The following is an 18592-nucleotide window of genomic DNA, read 5'->3' as shown; positions in this document are numbered from 1 at the left end:
GAGCCGGGATCTGAAACTCCATCTATGGTTCTGTCTGTCTGCTTGTCTCTCTGACGGTGTGTTAACCCGTCGGTCCACATATCAGTCAGTCTGGGTCGGATCCACCTGAGAGATATTTAACCAAAGGTAACGCTGGCTATAAATACATGGCCGCAGTAGACCAAAAAATTGTGTAACATTTCCGGAAATGGACCAGTTTGTTGACACACTCCCTGATATAAAATTGAACACACAACATTTGTTATCTTTTCTTAACTGGAACGAAACTCTCAAATGATGCCACGAAACTCACATTACCAGTGTTAAAGGGTGATTGAGACTCACTGTTTGTACCAAATAATATATAAAAAAGGTGGGTGTTTAAGTTCCTGACCTTTGAAATAGTAGTTTGACATAATACTTTAATTGTAACCCTTACATACTCTTCATATTCTGGCTTCATATTCATAAATTCCCCCGTCAGTCATTAATAAAGGTTTGATTAATCACTATTTTATGATCCAGGAGAACATTTTATAGAATATGATGAATACAACAAAATGTTTTAATGCTGATTTTTGGATGCTTTTAAGCAACACAGGTCAAATTTGTACATTTGCATATATAAAAAATGTGTATCAGCTGCACAAAAATTAAAATAATATGCATTTTATTTATATTTTTGTATACTGTGGGTCACATTAGGACATTAGGATTAGGAACTTTGAATATAATCACAAATGATTGAGATAATTGTAAAAAAATTGTAAACTAGTTTGTTAATCAATGAATCATCATTATTTTCTGATTCCAGCGTATTAAATGTGACTATCTTCTGTTTTTTTTCTGACTTTTATATTGACAGTAAACTGAATATATTTGGGTTGTGGACAAAACAAGACTTTTGAGGTAGTCATCTTCGGCTTTGGGAAGCAGAGATTGTCATTTTCCACCATTTTACAGACCAAATAACCTGATTGATTGATTAAAAACACAACAGGCAGATTAATCTTAAGTTGCAGCCCTAATATAATATGATATAATAGAGAAATGCCGGTCTATACAAGAGAGTTTTTGATGTCACACTTTGAATCTGATGCAGAAAAAAGGGTTAAAACATCTGAAACGTAAAGCAAAGCCAGACGTTGATATGAAAGTAATTAACCGAATCTTCAAATTAAAGTCTGAAACGTCAACTTCAACACGTCAGGTTTACGCCGTCGTCCAATTTTCCCGGCAAAGACAATCAAGAAAACCCAGAAATTCAACAATTTCACCGCTGTCACATCCTGTATTGGCTCATCTCAGCCTGGATTAACTTTTCTATTCTCCGTCTGTGCTGTGTGTGAAACAGCGAGTGTACAGTTTGTTTCACTTGAGATATTTTTCCTGTAACTACTGAGTCAAGTCTCTCAGCTGGGCGGATGTTTCCACTATTTCAAAAGTCCAATGACGTCATAACCTTCGTGTCGTCCTCCCGGGTCAAATTGATCCCGTCTGTTTTGACTGTTCCTTCTTTCCTCCCTCCCTCCCTCCCTCCTTCTCTCATCCCTCCATCCCCTTTTCTTCCTTCCTTCTGTCCTTCCTTCCTTTCTGCCTCCCTCCTTCTTTCCTTCCTTCTTCCTCCCTCCTTCCTTCTTTCCTCCCTTCCTTCTTTCCTTTCCTTCCTTCCTTTCCTTCCTTCCTTCCTCCCTCCTTTCCTTCCTTCCTCTGTCCTTTTTTCCTTCCTTCCTTCCTCCCTCCCTCCTTCCTTCCCTCCCTCCTTCTTTCCTTCCTTCCTCCTTCCTTCCTTCTTCCTCCCTTCTTTCCTTCCCTCCCTCCTTCCTTTCTTCTTCCTTCCTTTTGTCCTTCTTTCCTTCCTTCCTCCCTTCCTCTTTTCCTTTCTCCCTCCCTCCCTCCTTCCTTCTTTCCTCCCTTCCTTCCTTCTTTCCTTTCCTCCCTTCCTTCCTTCCTTCCTCTGTCCTCCTTCCTTCCTTCCTCCCTTTCCTACTTCCTTCTCCCTCCTTTCCTTCCTTGACTCGAGGACAACAGGAGGGTTAAATTTCTCTTTATTAATTTTTTTTACATTTTCATGCTCTAAACTTTGACACCAAGCCTAGAAATGTGTCTATGATGAGAGAGAGAGAGAGAGAGAGAGAGAGAGAGAGAGAGAGAGAGAGAGAGAGAGAGAGAGAGAGAGAGAGAGAGAGAGAGAGAGAGAGAGAGAGAGAGAGAGAGAAATGGAAAGCCCCTTGATGCCGCCTCATTTACATTCATGCCAACAGACCGAGAATCATTAGCCATTCATGACACGAGGGCCGGAGGAACATTGAAGCTGATTGGTCGGGCCTGGAGGGGATACGAGCGCTATGATTGGTGGAACCCGGGGAAAAATTGAATTCTTATTGGTGGTAATGAAGAAAGGCCTGAAGGAGAGCGTGGCGGAGACAAAAGAAGCATAAAATTAAATGACGGACGAGGACACACACACACACACACACACACACACACACACACACACACACAGAGTTTAACATGTCGTCTTGTCTATAAAACATCAGACAACAGTGGAAATGCTTGTTACATCGCCATTTTTGTCTGTATTTAAAACCGCTTATATCTAATAAATAGTAAAATGGGTTGATGCAAGAACAGGCTTCTATATAAAGATGGATGTAGATGGAGCCAGTTTTGAAGCCATGGATATGAAAAGATATTGTAATGAAGTAACATTAAACCTAGTGCGACAATATAGTCCAACTCAGTGTGAGAGCAGCAGGTGAGCCAACTGTCAATCACACCTGTCAATCAACAACCACACAGCAGACATCTACAAGCTACTATAAGTCTTCAAATGACCATCAGCACACTTATTAGAGGGCCTGAATTTAAAGATTGACACTATTTCTAGAGAGAAGTTGAAGCTTTTTTAATGGGAGTCAGTTGGAGCATTAAATTCCCTTTAAGAATATCATACAAAACCGATGACTTCAGATGATAAATCATAATAAGAGTGTCACTGACTTCACTTTCCTGACTACCGACTGCTGTATTTGAGCCTCACTGCATAAAAGCTTGACTCCAACTCTACTACAAGTTCTTATAATGTGCAGTGATGCCTTAAAATTTGCCGTTTTTGTTCAACCAACAGTCTAAATCCCAAAGAGATATTCAATTTACAGTCATAAAAAAATAAAGAAAAGGAGAAAATGGTCACAATTAAGAAGCTGGAATGATCATATTTTGGACATTTTGGCTTAAAAATAACTGAATGATTATAGGATTGTTATAAACTTTACTTTTCTGATAATTAATAATAATAATAAATCAACAACAACATGCTCTCTACAAGCTTCAGAAACACATCTATCTATCTAAATATCTAACTATATACAAAAACCTCTATGTATTCCCATATTTTACAGTTTATCAATTAACTATATTGTATAAAACAACATAAGTAATTTAATTTAATAACTTTAATTTAAAAAATACATATAACATAAAACAAACAAGTGAAAAATTAAGAAAAAGGATGAAAAATACATAAAAATGCTGCGTCTATAACTCATAAAAAACACATATATAGGCACATATTGGACTGATACCAATATATCTTAAATAGGCCAATAACAGCTGATAATATATGCATACTGATATATAAATCAGGCTGTAATTTGAACATTTATTATGCAACAATTATAACATCTATAACACCACGAGGGCGGTTGGAGATGAATGCAAATGAGCAGAATAAAAAATAAAGATATCACAAGTAAAGCTTAGAGGATGCATAAAGGACAGCAGCTATAGAGCAGACCGAGTGCTTTTTATACACACACACACACACACACACACACACACACACACACACACACACACACACACACACACACACACACACACACACACACACACACACACACACACACACACACACACACACACACACACACACACACACACACACACACACACACACACACACACACGTCTATGGTACCGTTTGGTAACATCTCTGCAAGGCGCTGACAGAAGCCAGAAGAAACAAACAGTGTTGAGGCTGAAAAACAGACACTGTGAGGCCAAATAAAGAAAGGGAGGGAAGGGAAAAAAGAAAGAAAGAAAGTAAACAAGATTTTTTATAAATGTCCTCGTCTCATTAACCAGTTTACTGTAAAAATCAACACCACTCGTCAATACTGGAACAGATATATAAGTGGAGGGAAGATGTGAAAAAAAGCTAATTTTAGCACCAAAAAACAGACAACAGACAACACAGTGAAACCATTCAGGCTTTTTTTTCTCTTTCTTTTATGAAAGCTGAAAAGCCTCGAAAACAAGGAACATATTCTCTTTTCTCCTCTATTGAAAACAGCTTCAGTTCATTTCTATCTAAGCTAGCAGTGTGGCTGTCAGGATGGCACTGAAATATATAATATGTGTTTTAAGTGATGTTTTATGTGTTATATGTGATGTTTTTATCTACAACTGTGCAAAATAATACGCGCTGTTCATTTATTAGTTTACCGTAATGAATGTAATATTAGTAGTTTACCGTAATGAATGTAATATGAGACGTTTTAACCCCAGTGTGCAAAATACAGGGAGGAGAAAATGTAAATATGTTATTGAGCACACGTATTGTGATTTACCAAACCTGAAGGTATTATTTCTGACGCTAACTGTGTCTATAAATAATAAGTTTGAAGTACAGGTATTAACCGGCTGTTACTATGGAGACGAAGACACGGAGACACAATAACAGAATACACATATATTAGTTAACCTCTTCCACTAGAACCTGATCACATTTCATTTTGTGCTCGCAGCTTTCTGCTCGTCCAAACTCTCCATTAAGACACAAAACCTCATTTAAATACTGCTGTTGCACCTGTTTTCATTTAAAGTTATTGTTAGTAGATCACCTGCAAAACGCACCCAAACAAAATCTATTGCACTGTGCACACTATTTAGTACCTTTATTTGGGATCTTAGTAAATCAGGCCCTAAATGTTTAACTGATCAATTGGAGAAATACTGGAAATAACATTTGTTTTGCAGACTTGTTTTTTGCTGTATGTTACTGAGTACAGTTTAAAGATTCAGGACATAATAAACTATATTACATAATGATAGAAATTATGTTGGAGGCTCAGAAACAACTTAAAAAACATGCATCCACTCACTAAAATGACATTAAACACTATCTCAGAGTAGTGAATTAAAGCATTTGTGCAGAGCTGCAATAAGAAGCAGTCACAGTGTATTTGGCCTTGATTAAAAAGGAAACTGCAGTGGGAATGAAAAGAGTTTTTGTGAGCTTTCATTTTGGCCCGAGGTGCTCTGAAGCGGTCTGACAGTTGGGTTTGAGTGATTTTGGGTTTCATGGTTGATGATTGTTGTGAGTTTTTTTAGTTTTTTTTTTTTTACTCCCTTTTCTCTGTGAGGAGGATGTGATGTTGAATGTGAATGTGACCGGTATGCTGTTGTTAAAGCGTCCTGTGAGACTTTAAAAAGAAACAAGAAAAGATGTGAAAAGGCTTTGTGATGATGCGTTCAAGGGCGCTTTAAAAGAATTTGATCATCTGAACTTTTTCTTTTAGTTTGCCTTAACCCTCCTGTTGTCCTCCCGGGTCAAATTAACCCCATCTCTTTTGACTGTTCCTAATTTCCTTCCTTCCTTCTTTCATTCCTTCCTTCCTTCGTTCCTTCTTTCGTTCGTTCGTTCCTTCCTCCCCTCCTTCCTTCTGTCCTCCCTCCTTCCTTTCCTTCCTTCCTTCTTCCTTCCTCCCTTCTTTACTCCTTTCTTTCCTTCCTTCCTTCGTCCCTCCCTCCTTACTCCCTTCCTTCCTTCGTCCCTCCCTCCTTACTCCCTTCCTTCCTTCTTCCCTCCATCCTTACTACTTTCTTTTCTTCCTTCCTTACTCCTTTCCTTCCTCCCTCCCTCCTTAATCCTTTCTTTCCTTCCTTCTTTCCTTCCTTACTCCTTTCCTTCCTTTCTTCCTCCCTCCTTACTCATTTCTTTCATTCCTTCCTTCCCTCCTTTCCTTCCTCCTTTCCTTCCTTCCTTCCTCCTGTCCTTCCTTAACCAGAGGACAACAGGATGGTTAAGGGTTTTTTGTTATTCGGATCAATACGGCTTTGGTAATTGAATCCTACTTTATGTGTGTCCTTGAATGCACCACCAATGAGATCTAAAACAATAAGTATAAGAAACAAAAATAAAGGGATTGTTTTTTTTCTCTCATGCAACTTTCACGTCTGTGCAAATTTACTTTCACAGCACGCCGAGATGAACTCCGATCCACTGACAGGCAGGAAGGAAAAGGAAATCAGTCTTCTTAAACAAATATGACTTTACATCAACGCATCGAAAGTTTGCAGCTAAGCCAGGAGAACAGACAGAAGTAAAAAGAAAAGAGAGAAGAGAGACAAATAGAAAAGGAACGTGATCCCATTTCATGGCGGCAAACTCACGCAACAGATTAATTCTGTGTTATGCAAATGTAATTTAGCCGGCTGTGTCCTCTGCGTTGAAGTGAGCGATTAACAAGCACTTTTCTCTCCCAGTACACCTCTCCATTAACCTGCCAATGACACACTCTGATGAGACCATGTGTGTCTTTGAGTGTGTGTTTCTGTGCATCAACCAACATAGACCCGTCTCCAGCTCTCTTTAACCTTCGTGTCGTCCTTCCGGGTCAAATTGACCCCGTCTGTTTTGACTGTTCCTTCTTTCCTTCCTTCCTTCCGTCTGTCCTTCCTCCCTCCCACCTTCTCTCTCTCTTTCCTTCCTCCCTTCCTTCTTACGTTCCTCTCTGTTTCCTTCCTCCTTTCCTTCTTTCCTTCCTTCTTTCCCCCCTCCCTCCTTTCTTTGTTTCCTCCCCCTAAATTCCTTCCCCTGTCCTTCTTTCCTTCCTTCCTCCCTTCCTCCCTCCTTTCGTACCTTCCCTCCTTCCTTCCTTCCTTCCTCCCATCCTTTCTTCCTCCATCCTTTCTTCTTTCCTTTCCTCCTTTCCTTCCTTCCCTCTTACCTTCCTCCCATCCTTCCTTCCTCCCTCCTTTCTTCCTTCCATCTTCCTTCCTCCCTCCCTCCCTCCCTCCTTTCCTTCCTTCTTCCTTCCTCCCTTTCATCCTCCCTCCCTCCCTTCCCCCTTTCCTCCCTTCCTTCCTCCTTCCTTCCTTCCTTGACTCGAGGACAACAGGAGGGTTATTTATCTCACACACTTTTTTTCCTGCAACTTTACAAATCAACACTCTTCAATTCTTCTTCCTTTTCCCCGTTAGACTTCCCACAAAAAAAGCAATTAAAGAGGATGTTCATGTACAGTGCAGAGGACTCCATCAGCTCGTCCTCCCTTCTTTTTTTTTTTTTTTGGTGCAACGCTGCATTCAGCTCACATGGGATTAACTGTCAGAGCTTGCTGACAGCTTGCAGCAACTCATTTTTAAGTCCTTAAGATGTCATGATTGAAGTTTTCCTGCAGACTTTTACCGGCTACAGATCCACATCAGGCTGCTTTTTTTTTTTTTTTTTTTTTTGAAGGCAAACCGAACATGAAAAAAGATCCAAGCACGGATCAAAAATGTGGCAGGTGTTCTGTCATCGTGTTTAAAGAGTTAAAGATCAAAAAAAACTTTTATGTTGGTTTGATGTGAAATGAAATGATTTCCCACTGATATGAATCACAATGTTTTAGGAGAGGAAAAGAAAGAAAGGCCTCAGAAACAAATACATATTTTATCATGTGTTACCTGTAAGCAGGAGGGGCTCCATAGTGTTCAAAGAGGGAACCATATCAGTCTTTCACTGTGTCTCAAATCACATACTTCCTTTAGTACACTGTGTAACACTATGAGGCTGATTTACTAAAGGCTTGCATGTGTAATAACGTGTGTAAACTTGACATCACCCGAAAAAAACGTGCAAGCTGATCTACTAATGGGGCACACTGAGGCTTTCAAATGTGCAAAGAGATAATCAGCGCTGTCCATTTAGTATGTTTGCCTTAATGAATATGCAACATGGGGCAAAATACAGGGAGGAGAAAATGCAATTATATTAATTTATCACACGCATCTCTGCCACTAGAATCTCTAATTCAATGGGATCACATTTCATTTAGTGTTTGCAGCTTTCTGCTCGTTCAAACTCTCCATTTTAACATAAAACCCTCATTTAACCCTCCTGTTGTCCTCGAGTCAAGGAAGGAAGGGAGGAAGAAGGATGAAAGGAAGGTCTGATGGAAGGAAGGAAGGAAGGAAGGAAGAAGGGAGGGAGGGAGGAAAGAAGGGAAGAAGAAGGAAGGAAAGGAGGAAGAAGGAAGAAAGGAAGGAAAGATGGAAGGAAGGAAGGAAGGAAAGAAAGAAAGATGAAAGGGAGGAAGAAGGAAGGAGAGGAGGAAGGAGGGAAGGAAGGAAGGAAAGGAGGGAGGGAGGGAGGAAGGAGAGAGAAAGGAAAAGAGGAAGGAAGGAAAGAAGGACAGAGGAAAGAAGGAAGGGAGGAAGGAAAGGAAGGAAAGAAGGAAGGAAGCAAAGGAGGGAGCAAGGAAGGAAAAGAGGAAGGTAGGAGAGAGAAAGGAAAAGAGGAAAGAAAGGAAGGAAGGAAAGAAGGAAGGAAGGAGGGAGGGTGGAAGGGAGATGGAGGAAGGAAAGAAAGAAGGAACAGTCAAAACAGACGGGGTCAATTTGACCCGGGAGGACGACACGAAGGTTAAATACTGCTGTCTGCACCTGTTGCATCTGTTTTCATTTACACAGTTATTCTTAGTAGATCACCTGCAAAACACACACTAACCAAACATGCAATCTGTTACACTGCACCTGCAATTTAGTATTCTTTATTTGGGATCTGAGTAAATCAGGCCTGATGTAGGACTTACTTGGGTAGTGTGCAGATTTCGACAGGCTGTTGTGCACTAAGCTTACCGGAAATGACGTTTTATTAGTGATACTTAACCGAAAGCTGCAGCATTTCCTCCTATATTGGCATGAAGAGAGGATCTTTCCCCTCATGCTTATCATGGATTATGAAGAATGCACTCACTTGTCTTCATACTTGCACTAATACTGTACATCTACTATATATTATTATGTGTGTTTAAGCTACTTCTACCACAGCAGGCTTTAAAAGATGTGGCTCATGCATGGTTTGCTGATAATGATTTTTTTTTTGTAATAAAGCCGCCAGTGGCTGATATTGTGCTCGTTACCCAAAGTGACCACATTCAGGGAGTCCATTCAAAACAATATGCTGATGAAAAGATTTCACTAAATAGCCTAACTTCCTGAATGGAAATTAAACATCACTTGATACGATCTTTTTAAGAAAAACCAGGAGGTATTTAGAGGATTGGATTATAAATCACCTTGTAATCAGACTAATCAGTTACAGTGTGAAGGGCATTGTGTGTGTGTGTGTATATATAGAAATGAGGAGAAATTAAAAAACAAAGATACATTTAAAGGAGCAATCCACAGATTTATCGTTATACTCTACCCTCCTATAACACTGTCAGCCTCCATGTGAATAAATTGGTGTAGTTCCTCTTTAAAGCTCGGCACGAACACTTAAAAGACAAGACGAAGGAAGGAAGGAAGGAAGGAATGAAAGAAGGAAGGAAAGAAAGGAGTAAGGAAGGGAGGAAAAAGAAGGAAGGAAAGGAGTAAGGAAGGAGGGAGGACGGAGGACGGAAGGAAGGAAAGGAGTAAGGAAGAGAAAGGAGTAAGGATGGAGGGAGGAAGGAAGGAAGGGAGTAAGGAGGGAGGGACGAAGGAAGGAAGGTAGGAATGAAAGAAGGAAGGAAAGAAAGGAGTAAGGAAGGGAGGGAGGCAGAAGGAAGGAAGGAAGGAAAGAGGGAGGATGGAAGGAATGAAGGAAGAGTATTTCCAGCAGCTGAGATGATATTTTTTAGTTTCTGACACTCAGGTAAGAGCACAAACCTTATGACACACAACACAACACAACATTGAAGGACCCTGCAAAGCCTGTGAGAATGCCAATTATTGTGTTCTTGTACCAAAACAGAAACCAGTCGCCTGTACTGCTCGTATGTGGAGCAATTTCACCTGAAAAAGGCTTAAAAAGAAAAGACAAAAGGTTCGGAGTTTGGGGGAGATACTGAATAGAGAGCAGCTCTAATACCACACAATCTTTCTGCTCACACTTTATCTCCAATCTCTTTTATCAGGAGGTCAAAATCATTTTTATTCAAAAGCCACATACAGTCCAATCTGATCTGATGTGGGCCGGATTACTGAAAAGATGGGAGGGAGGGAGGGAGGGAGGGAGGGAGGGAGGGAGGAGGGAAGGGAAGAAGGAAGGAAGGAGGGGAGGAATGAAGGAAGGGAAGAAGGAAGGATGGAAGGATGGAAGGATGGAAGGATGGAAGGAAGGAAGGAAGGAAGGAAGGAAGGACAGAAGGAAGAAAGGGAGGAAGGAAGGGAGGAAAGAAGGAAGGACAGACGGAAGGAAGGAAGGATGGAAAGAAAGAAAGAGGGAAGGATGGACAGACAGAAAGAAAGAAGGAAGGAAGGAATGACAGATGGAAGGAAGGAAGGAAGGACAGATGGAAGGAAGGAAGGAAGGAAGGACAGAAGACAGAAAGGAAAGTGGGCCGGATTCGATGCCTCAGCAGGCTGGTTTCAGCCCACGGGCCGCATGTTTGACCCCCCTTGTCTTATATCTATTTAACAGAAAGTCTCCCTCAGAAGACACAGAAGTGACGTAATCGATCACAAATATCAAACTTTAAAAGCTTAAACAAAAAAACTCTTCATGAGAGCGACTAGCAGCAAACCTTCACATATGATAGTTTATAGTTTATGTTTTTATCTGCTGACTGTCGGCACCAGCTGATCATCGTCACGCCTGCATAGATTCATAATCCACTCAGCGGTCGTCATGTGTGTTCCTCGCATCATGTAGCATATTTGGCAAGATGCCCAGTTCTGTTTTCACTCTTGTAGAAATATGTCAGCACATACCATAAAATGAAATGCTGGATATTTGGTAAAAGAGAAGGAAGATCGATGGAAGAGAAGCAGATGTTGAGGTTAGGAGGAGGAGTTAGTGCGTCCATGTAGGATCAGATACGGAGAAGGAAAGTAGATGTTCCTTAAATCTGTTCTTCATCAATCACAACGCTACTGGCTACCTGTCATCTTCATTCATTCATTCAATCCTTTAACTCAGGGGGGTCAAACATGAGGCCCGTGGGCCAGAACCGGCCTGCCGAGGCGTCCAATCAGGCCCACTCTCATTCCTTCATTATTTCCTTCCTTCCTTCCATCTCTCCTTCTTTACTTCCTTCCTTCCTTCTTTTCTTCCTTCCATCTTTCCTTCCTTCCTTTCATCTGTCCTTCCTTCCCTCTTTTCTTCCTTCCTTCTTTCTTTCTTTCCTCCCTTCCTTCTTGCTATCTATTTGTCCTCCCTTCCTTCCTTCCTCCCTTTCTTCAATCTTTCCCTCCTTCCTTCCCTCGTTCCTTCCTTCCTGCCTTCTTTCTCTTTCCTTCCTTCCTTCCTTCCTCCCTTTTGTTCCATCTTTCCTTATTTCCTTACTTCCTTCCCGCTTTTCTTCCTTCCTTCTTTCTTTCTTTCCTTCCTTCCATCCTCCCTCCTTTTCTTCCTTCCTTCCTTCCTTCCTTCCTTCCTTCCTTCCTTCCTTCCTTCCTTCCTTCCCCCCTTCCTCTTTTCTTTCCTTCCTTCCATCTTTCCTTCCTTCTTTCCATCTTTCCATCCTTCCTTCCTTCCCTTCTTCCATCCTTCCTTCCTTCCTCCACATCAGATCATATTGAACTGTATGTGGCCCCTTGAATGGAAATGAGTTTGACCCTCCTACTTTAACAGATTTTAATGAAGTAGTGAACCCAATTCTGACATGTTTTCACCCTTTAAAAGTTGATATGTTGAACTTGTTATCAAACAGCTGTTTATTTCCACATCCAGCAGCCACTCATCCACATTATCATTCATTAGGATTCGTGTTTCTGTCCAATATTCTCTCTCTTTTAGCTCTGTTTTTACTCTCTAACCAACTCCAGAGGTAAACATCTGTCTCTTTAAGCTGCTAAATGCTCCACTATGTTCACCAGCTAGTCTACAGCTAACTGTGTGTGTTTGCTGTTTGGTGCTGAGCAGGTAGTGAACAGTAGAAAACAACACTATGAGAGCACTGAGAGTGAACCAGAACAGTAAAAGTTGCAGCCGGACAGCTAAACAATGAGCTGAAACTCAACTATAAAGCTCCTTTAAAGCTTGAGAGGAAGCTGCAGAGTCGCTGATAATTCTCTGCAGGTTCATCACTATAAAACATACGAGTCATTTCATTCACTGTCATATTAAAACAAAATAAAAATCGATTATATAGACACTTTAAGTACAGTAGCTGCTCTTCTGCTTTAGTATCTGCTGCTGCTGTTGTGTAGCTGAACGCAGAGGTGGGCAGCCTCCATGACTGCAGCTCCTGCTGTCGAGTCATTACGTCTGGACAGGATCCAGCAGATTTACAGCTTCTCTTCACACATGCCCAAAATGAAAACCTCTGTCTCAGCTATAGTAAGCGAGATGGGGGAGGAGGAGGGGGGGAAATGGAGCGAAGGGGACTGAACTGAATGTGAAAGCAACTATTAAAAACTGCTTGTCTCCCTAAAGTTGTATTAAAAAAATAATTAGCAGTGAATGTGCAGGTGGAGCGCCGCCAAAATCTGAGTGTGTTTCCTCATGCATGTGTAGCAGAGTCCTGTCCAATATGTTCTCTTTTCAATGCACCTCCACTTTTGGGAAGATTTTTGGGAGGTTCGCCCTAACTTATCAGCCCCCCCCCCCCCTTTTAACTTCTGCTCTTCAGCTCCTGCTAACCTTTACAGAAAGACACAGCAAGACAGTGAAGAGGCAGCTCCACCAGCTCTCACTTAACAAGGCAGCCTCTGTTTCAGCAGGGGTGTGTGTGTGTGTGTGTGTGTGTGTGTGTGTGTGTGTGTGCGTGTGTGTGTGAGCACGTAAGAGAGAGTAAAAATAAGAAAAATACTGAAAGGGAGAGGGAGAGATTGTCCTTTTCAGCCAGAAGACAGAGATACAGCCTTCATTCCTACTCAGATTAAAGGATTTAGAGCAAGAAGCCTTATTACAGACCCAAAGAAAGAGAAAGAGGGAGAGCTTTCCCTCCTTCTCCCTCTGTTCTAGGCTGATTAAAACACAGATAATTCTGCCTCCCAGGCGGCAGTGAGCTGCTGGAAGCCAACTCCACACACACACACACACACACACACACACACACACACACACACAAACACGGACTCATTAAAATCCAGACATAACAATGGTTTCTCTGAATCTGAAGGATTTTGACCTGTTGGACAACGAACCTGCTTATGTACAACACAACGCTCGACGTCGCTCGGTTATCAGGAGTTAAAGGACTCATGTAGAGTGTATATATGTGTGTGTGTGTGTGTGTGTGTGTATGTGTTTTGGATAAACCTGGTAAATGTCAGCGTATCTGAGGATGTGAGTAACTTAAGACTTCTTTAATACTTCCTGGAATTGAACTCAGGACTCAGTTAAAAGTGAAAGTGAGGGAACACACAGCAGCCACTAAATGTCCTCTTTGTGACTTAATGTGCTTAATGAACAGTGTGGAAGTGAGTGGGCAGAAATAAAAGATAAAAAGACAAAAAAGGATATGAATAGTTAAAGAACAAATCTCTCTCTCTCTCTCTTTCTTATCTTTTGTCTTTACCTTAAATTCTCCTTTTAACACTGAGATTGAACCGAGAGATTAACTCGCTTCGTCCCATTTAGTGAGAAGACATTAGAGCGATACGTGGGAGGACATCTGGTAAAATGTGGTGTTGTTGCACAGTTTGTCCACCAGAGGGCGCCGACAAGTTTATGAAATGTCTCGCTCACATATCTTGGTCACAATTATTGATTTTTAGGCTCTCAGAAATCCTTTAACTCGTCTTATCTGTGGTAATTTGTGAGCCAGACTCCACATTTTAGAGAGAAATATGTTCTGTACTTTAACCCAGCTGCATTTATCTGATAGTTTAAGTCACCGGTTACTTTGCAGTTAAAGAGTTTATGTGCAAAAACATTTGAGACTATGATGAAATGTCCGTATTGTTAAGGTTTATGCATCAATAATTTAAAAAAGGAGACGTATCATGCTCAATTCCAGCTCTATATTTATATTCTGAGGCTCTACTGGAATATTTTTGCATTATTTCCAGTTTAAAAAACTTCTTATTTATCTTATATTGGTCGTTTATTCATCCCCTCAGTTCAGCCTCTGTCTGAAACAAGCTGTTTTAGTTCCTGTCTCTTTAATCCCACTCTGCTCTGATTGGTCGGATTCAGCTTCTTTTTTTCATTCTTTACTCTTAATGGAAACATCTCAAATACATCTGTATATGTCTGAGCTGAATCAGATCCGAAATTATGCAAGTGGACAATGTGAACAACCTATGGAAACACCTTAGCAACGACCTTAGCAACAGCGACTACAGAGCGGACAGCTGTTTGTGGGCATCTCGAGGAGGAAGACCAAGTTTAAGTCCTCGGTTAGGGAGCATCTTTACATATGTTCACCTCAAGATTTAAACCTTTTACCATGTGTAATATAAAGATCTGACATTATAACAGTGTCAAAATAATAATAACACCTTTAAATGCAGAACTTTAAACTTATAATGGGTTGTTTTTAGTATTTTAGGGTGGTGTGCTTGTTGCTATCAGCAGAACAAACATGAGGTGCAACACATTTTGTATTTATCCCACATGTCATATACTCATTTAATTTGAATACAGCAAAAAACAACATTTTGCATGCAGTTTTTAATATATTTGTGTTGTTTTATTGTATTTTTTTTAAAGACTTCTTCATGCTGCCTTGCTGGAAAATGAATTTACTCTCATAGGAAAATAAACATTTGATGCTTTTCTACCTAACAAGTCAATTCTCCTGTGATAAAATGCAACTTTTGGAAGACAATAACTGTTAACTATCATTGCAGACATTGAATATTCTTGCATGGTATATTTCCCGCCTTTGCCGTCGACTCATTCTCAGTAACTTAAAGTTGTATTTCCCTGCAGGGAAGCTTTGCTGTCATTCCTCAGAAGTGTAGCTTGTTAAACTACGGGCCTTTCAAAGCAGCTTTCCCAACACACTGCAGCCTTTATGCTCAATTCTAAACTGCTGATCACATTCTTTTTTCTTTTTTTCTGGGTGACTGTTCATATCTATTTTAGGCTGTAATCCATATCCAGCACCTACACACACACACACACACACACACACCGAGGAATCCGTTAGAGAGCGACAGGAAAAGACATTCGCATTAGTTTCCAGCTCATTCTCGTTACAGTTTGTGCTCGCAGAGTTTTGGCTGAGCTGAGGCGCCTCTCTAAAATCTAGTTAAGTCTGTTTTCATTGTGAAAGGAGAACAGGCAGCAGCAGCAGCATCAGCAGGAGAGAAACACATCATCCTGCAAAGCCACGGACACTTAACTGCAACTTTTACCCTATTAAAAGTACTTTTTTTTTTTAATTATGCAAAGGGGAAATTGGAGAGGAAGTGGTGGAGACAGACTGCACAGCAACAAAACAGCATAAAGACATAAATCATGTGGCAGGAAATGTAACTCAGTGTGAGGCATCTGCTGCTGATGTTTTCGGTCCACTCAGTGCCCAGCTGGTTGTGTCTGAGTGCGTCTGACTGCAGCAGCACTTGGCAGAAGTAGTGGAAGCTTCACGGTAGCTCAGCGGCTGAAACACCGAGCCAGAATAGAGCTGTTCTACTTTTTTTTTTTTTTATACTGTGAGACTATCCATCCGTACAAAACCGCCTTATCGACACAAACAACAGCCAGCCTGCTGGGACACACAGCATTACTGGTGGGTGAGCACTTTACCAAACTAAACTCCGCAGAGTCAAACGGTGAGCACATGTCGATCTGGCACCGACCGGACACAAACATGCCGTTAGCTGGGGATTTATTTTTAACTCCAGATGGAACGAAATTATCTTATTTTTCCAAAACAAGAATGAAGACGCTGGTTTCATTCCTGCTTTTTTCCTACTGAGGAAAGAAGGAGGGAAAGAAAACTAATCCAAGCTTTAACCCTCCTGTCGTCCTCCCGGGTCAAATTGACCCCGTCTCTTTTGACTGTTCCTTCTTTCCTTCCTTCCTCCCTCTTTCTTTAATTTTTCCTTCCTTCTACCCCTCCTTCCCTCTTTCTTTGCTCCCTCCTCCTTCCATACTTCTTTCCTCACTTCCTTCCATCCTTCCTCCCTCCCTCCTTACTCCTTTCCTTCCTTCTTTCCTTCCTTCCTCCCTCCTTACTCCTTTCCTTCCTTTGTTCCTTCCTTCCTTCCTTCCTTCCTCCCTCCTTACTCCTTTCCTTCCTTCCTCCCTTCCTTATCTCCTTACTTCCTTCCTCTTTCCCTCCCTCCCTCCCTACTCCTTTCCTTCCTTCATTCCTCTTTCCCTGCCTCCCTCCCTCCTTACTCCTTCCCTTCCGTCCTTCCTTCTTTCCTTCCTTTCATCCCTTCTTTCCTTCCTCCCTTCCCTCCTTCCTTCCTTCCTTGACCTGATGACAACAGGAGGGTTAAAAAAAACATTTTATGGAGTTTCTTTCCCTGTTTTTTTTGTTAATCTATTCTCTTTTTTTACACTTTATTTTGACAGTATTTGACTCCATTGACAATGTTTAATCATGTATGTGAAATATTTTATGTGCAAGGGTGATAACGAAGCATCAGAAATATAATATAATTCTCAAAGGAAGGAAGGAAGGAAGGAAGGAAGGAAGGAAAGAAGGAACAGTCAAAACAGACGGGGTCAATTTGATCAAAAATATCTGATCACACTTTTGTTTCTGAACTTTAGAGAAAAACCTCCAACAGAGTCATTGCTTACCTGTTTCTTCTATTCCCTCTTTCTCTTTCCTTGCTCTTCTCTCTCTTCAAGACATGCAATCTGTGAACGGAGAGAAACGAGACAAAAACATGAGAATTTTGTGACAATTTTGTACAATCATACTGCATCATTCCCCCGATCCGAAATGAGACAATTACTGTTCATTTACTGAACTGAGTCATGCTTCTCTAGAGGATGAAACCTTCATGTATATGTACTGTATACTGCAGCCTCACTGAGCCTCAAAGAACAGCTACATCTTAAATAACAATGTTTGATAAAGTTCAGACTGCAGCCTTTAGGGGGCGCTAGTCAGGCTTAAAGCTTATGTTCTAGTAAAAGTGAGCTGGTCATTTCCAACATGCTGAGCTCATCAAATTGACCCTGTCTGTTTTGACTGTTCCTTCTTTCCTTCCTCCCTCCCTCCTTCTTTCTTTCCTTCCCTCCTTCCTACCTTCCTTCCTCCCTCCCTCCTTCTCTCTTTCTTTCCTCCCCCCTACCTTCCTCCCTTCCTTCTTTCCTCTGTCCTTCTTTCTTTCCTTCCTTCCTCCCTCCTTCCTTCTTTCCTCCGTCCGTCCTTCCTTCCTCCCTTCCTTATTTCCTTTCCTCCCTTCCTTTCTCCCTCCCTCCTTCCCCCCTTCCTCCCTTCCTTCCTCCCTCCTTTCCTTCCTTCCTTCCCTCCCTTCTTCCTTCCTTACTCCCTTCCTTATTTCCTTTCCTCCCTTCCTTCCTCCCTCCCTCCCTTCCTTCCCTCCTTCCCTTCCTTCTTCCTCCCTTCCATCCTTCTTCCTACCTTCCTTCCTTGACTCGAGGACAACAGGAGGGTTAAAAGAAACAATGTGGAGATGCTCCAATGACAAAGTACGGGAGACTCATGAACTGTCCAGCGTTTCATCTTAAAAACTACACATCGTAAACTGCAGCGTGCACCTCAAGGCTAACACACACACACACAGACACACACACACACACACACATACCTTATTTAGTGTGTGTGTGACAGTGTAAGTTTAAAGTCGGCTGTGCAGAAAGCGAGGAGAGACACAAAAAGACGACAGCAACGACAAAGAGGTAAAGAACAGCTTGTGTATCAGCGTGCATTCATGAGCGAGTGCTGGGAGATTTAAAAAAAAAAAAGAAGAAGAGAGAAGAAATGAAGAGTCAGTGAAAGAGGAAGATCACGCCGCCGCTAAGTCGCCGTATTAAGAGTACAGAGCAGTGCATTCTGGGACACGGCGGAAAAACTGAGCCCCTCGTGACAAGTAGTCTGGAAGAAGCAGCATTTACACTTTCTAATGAGATACAGACTGAAGTGAAAACACTCATTAGACTCCATTGAGTGTTTTCCCGGAGGACTTGTCCACTTAAAGCTCCATTATGTGATATTTATGACATTAACATTGAAATCTAATGAGTCTCTGTAATATGAAGAGGTTACTTAACAATCAATACCTCACACTGCAAGCTGCTACTGTGCATCTTATTTCACTGTTATCACTTTAATTCACCATATGTAAATATTCTACTGAGTCTGTTTGTCATCAGTAAAGCAAAGCTGCAGACAATTAGCAGATTCATTGGTTAGTTGAGCAACAGAAAGTTAATTAGCAAGTATTTTAATAGTCAAATAACTATTTTAAACATTATTTTAAGCAAAAAATGACAAAACTCTGCAGCTTTCAGCCTCTTAGATGTGATATTTTAATG

The 18592-nt window shown here is 41.2% G+C and overlaps 1 protein-coding gene across 1 annotated transcript in view; it reads right to left on the bottom strand.

The window, feature by feature from the left end:
- LOC134004755 (plexin-B2-like) overlaps positions 1-18592 on the bottom strand; it is a 183645-nt gene that overhangs the window by 69387 nt on the left and 95666 nt on the right. Inside the window, 1 exon segment of the mRNA XM_062444134.1 lies at positions 16886-16945. The gene's annotated coding sequence lies outside the window, so the exon portion shown is untranslated.

This window comes from Scomber scombrus, chromosome 22, assembly GCF_963691925.1.
Source record: "Scomber scombrus chromosome 22, fScoSco1.1, whole genome shotgun sequence".
In the NCBI taxonomy this organism is placed as follows: domain Eukaryota; kingdom Metazoa; phylum Chordata; class Actinopteri; order Scombriformes; family Scombridae; genus Scomber; species Scomber scombrus.
The sequence above is the reverse complement of the archived record's forward strand: the minus strand, read 5'-3'. Positions and strand labels throughout refer to the sequence as shown.